This window comes from Sylvia atricapilla, chromosome 10, assembly GCF_009819655.1.
Source record: "Sylvia atricapilla isolate bSylAtr1 chromosome 10, bSylAtr1.pri, whole genome shotgun sequence".
Taxonomy (NCBI): Eukaryota; Metazoa; Chordata; class Aves; order Passeriformes; family Sylviidae; genus Sylvia; species Sylvia atricapilla.
Window position 1 is genome coordinate 21,858,341 of NC_089149.1, and position 4,001 is coordinate 21,862,341.

Here is a 4,001-nt window from a genome sequence, read left to right on the forward strand (position 1 = left end):
GGCAGTAGAGGCAATGGTAATTCCTCAAAGGCTCCTCAGTACCTACATAGATCCTTGAGAAACTCGCATTCACTGATGTTTATAAATACATGAAATTAATGTCAGAAGGAAGACAGCTTTGGCTGAGGGCTTGTGCTGGCCACAGGCCTCTCAGAGGGACACGGGGCAGTAGGTCCAGAGGAAATCCTGCGCGTTGGCAGGCAGAAAAAAGGGAAGAGGAGAGTCAGATTCACAACAGTGTGGGTCAGAAGGGAAGTTCCAGAAACATAAGCCAGATATTTGGCATTAAAATACCAGGTAAGAAGAAGGGAGTGAAAACCAGCGAACCACATTTCACTCTTAGCTCCTGGGATTGTTTGGGAGTAAATTGGTAAATTGCCATTTACCCTGGCAGTTTGCCCCCAGTAATAGCAATACCTGCCTTAGGTAGCTCTGCAGTGCACAGTAGTATCAATGTAGCTGCCTTCAGAACTGGTAAAGTACAGCTTGAGACACAGAGGAGCTTTGCCTTACGCATGGGATAAGTTTCTGCAACTGGAGTTCAAGTTTCCTGAGCCAAACCAAGAACTCTCTTCCCTTTGCCTGCATTCCTGTGAGCAGAATTGTTTTGTGCATAGAGAAAGAAATTAAAAATTGGCCATGAGTTAAGTTACACTCCCTCCATGTATACACAGCTTTGTGTGCATTTACGGAATGCTGAACTAGAACTTACTGCAGCAGGCTCTCTCCAGGTTCAAAAAGATCAACAGATGCTCCTTTGTCTGGCACTAAATCCCTTCTCTGTCCCAGGCAGGATCAGTGTAATCTAAATCACTGCACACTGAGCTCCCCTGGAGCAAGGTGCTCTCCCTCAAGAACCAGACAGTTCAAAGATCCCAAAGACCCAATCTTTGGACAAGGGACACTTTGGATTCCCTCTTGTTTTCCTCTTGCAAGCCTAAGGCCTCCATTCAAATACATATTTCAAATCCAGCTTGAAGAGAAGTAGAACAGGGATTTAAATATTACATTACACTGCTTGGACTCTGGGATACTGAAATAAATCAGAAATGCCTTTAAGCAAAACAAAGCAAAAGAAGATGCTGAAGTCTTTCAACCACAGATAGCTTCTTTACCCAGGTACTGGCACATTTTTTATTTCTCATCCTGTCTTCCCAACAGCAGGAAGTCTATGGTTATTACATCTCCCTGCTCTCTGAGAGAAAATTGTTTTTTGCCTTGACAGCTGAAAGAAAAAAACCACTGAAAGAAATTTGATTCAATGTTAAACATTTTAGATAACAACATTATTTTGAATTCCAAGAAATTAAGTTAAAACAGTTAATTTGACTCAAAATAAGATGTTTTACTTATAAGTTTGAAGCCTCATTTACCTGCTGGTATTGCTTAAATCACACATTTAAATGACATCTCAAATGTTAAAATTAAATCTTTTGTCAGCTCCAGAATGAAACATTAAGGGTAATATTTTAGCATTCCCTTTTCCTTTTCTCAAAGAAAATATTTGCCAAATTCAACAAATTTAGTTTTCATTTCCCAGAATTTTTCAGATTTCTAACTATTTAATTAAAAGTTAGACCTGGTATGAATGACAAAATAAACAATTTTTCATCATATCAAGTAAATGTAAATATCTATAATCAGACAAACAGAAGAAAGCAGGATAAAAGAAAGAGTTTAAATTTACTGCTCACTTAACTCAATCCTTGAGTTTTCTTCCTTCTTACAGATCAATCAAACAGCAAAATATAAAAAGCAGTAGTAAGGCACCTGAAGACATTAAAGATGGTGTAGATTTTGCAGACATGTCTTATGTCTATAAATCTCAGCAACCACCTTGAAAACATGACCTGAATTTTAAACAGATAAGGAAATAGGGGTGATGATCTCAAAACAGATGTGGTCTGTAAACCACAGTGAAGATTTTTCCAGAGTTGTCCTTGGTTTCAGAAATACCATAAATTTGAGGTGGTTTTTAAGCTGACAGGAAGAAGATGTTTTTCCCCAAGCTCTAAGCCTTTCATTCATGACAATTCAGATAGTGTCTCTATAAATTTAGGTTTATTAAATAATTCAAATAACATAATATTGCTCAGAACAGAACAAAACTTAACATAAGAGTATCTAGTGAGGGCCCATCTGTTCAAGAAAAGAATGCTAATGAAGACTGAAAAAGGCACTTTTATTTTGTTTTTAGTTGCTCTTTTCATCTATTCATAAATTGCAAATGAGAGAACTGAAACTGTCAGTGTATTACACTCATGTCCAAGACCTCCACAGTCAAGTATTCCACTTCTCCCTATGGGTCTTTCCAGCTTTTAGGAAAACCCTCTTAGTATAATTCCCACACTAGCCCACTAATACTTTGCAATTTGGCTTCTGGCTCCCAACCTTGTCTCTCAGATGTCTTTGTCTGCTTGCCCACCTCAAAGACAGCACATTTTGTAACACTAATTAGGACTGGACTGTAGCAATACAAAAATTGCATCTCCTCTAGGAGCTCTTCTATACCCTAATAACCATTTGTTTGGTAGATTTTGACTGCCCAGCAGGAACACGTGGCCTTGGTTGGGGCTGGGGCTCTGAACTGAGACCCTGTGAGTCAGCAGTGTCTGTACAATGGTCCTGAAAAGCCCTACTGGAGACAATTTTGTCTCTCTACAGTGTCTTCCACTAAAAGATCTTCTTTTCTCTTATGCTCATTTAATGGAAATAAGGCTTCTTCTCCTCATTAGAAGTAACATTTGCATCCAATTCACCTCCAGGTTTTTTTATGTCTCGTTGCACCAAAACCAAGGGAAATAGTGCAAGAATCCAGTGAGTATTTCAGTGGCATAAGGACACAGAATAAAGGGAAGATGACAAAGGAACAATTTTATACTCACAGATGTTCACTCAAGTTTTTCACATTAGTAGTAACACCAAACCTTTGAGTTTAACAAAATACAGGCAGGGGAACAATGAATGGCTGTAAAACTGTTGGTTTGCAATTACGAGGGAGGGTTCCCAGCTCCTGTGGAACTGGGAGAGGGCACATCAGCTCCTGCATACCTGATCCTCTGAAGCTATGCTTGACCAGGTTTGGGAGCTGCAGCTGCCTGTTCTCTTTTAGAGACTTTATTTCTATTTTCTACTTAAACTACAAGCTGAGCCCATCAGGAGCTCTCTCTTTCAGGAAGCTCTAAGGCCCAGCACACTGGATTCCAGTCTTGGTGAAATTTGATAGAGCTTGCTCTAACTCAGACTACAATGATAATACACTACGTTCACAAGGTTTTATGTTAATCAAATGGAAAAAAAAAATTACTTGCCTGTCTTAATTTCAGCCCATGGCTTTGCCTCAAGCTAAAGTACACACTAAGTGAGCTTGAACTAATAATGTCATCTCTATGATTGCTAATGATTTAATTAAATGACTATAGTTACATTCAAATAAATATCTGAATCTCATTTTCTGAAGTGCAAAAAATTATTTTAATTAAACCTGATTACAGAAGTCATCGAAGGAAGTCTTCTCTTAGTATTTCTACAGTGAAATGGAATCCATTAATCATTTTGATCCTCACATTTGAAATACTACAAAAATAAGTGCCTGTAAAGGAATTGTTGTCATGTTCCATAGAAATTCATTGGTACAAAATCCTGTCTTAATGGGAAATTACAGATGAGAAATGAAAGGCTACTGAAGCTCAAAATTCAATAGTGCTATTTCTTCAAAAATATATTTCTCACTATGCATGTGAAATTATTCAGGATTTTTTTTTTTTTTCAGACAATGGTAAATTTTTAGTTTTAGAAGAAAATTAAGAATATTGTTGTGTATTCTATGGTGGGACTACAGTTGCTGTGGGAACCACCACACTAAATTTCCATACAGCTGTGTTTGTCCTCAGCCAAACAGTGGAATTAAAGTAATTTTCAGCATTCATATTTTTTGGTTTTTAATAAGTAAAAAAAATCCATTCCAGTGGAATCTCAGATTCAAATAAACACATACCTCA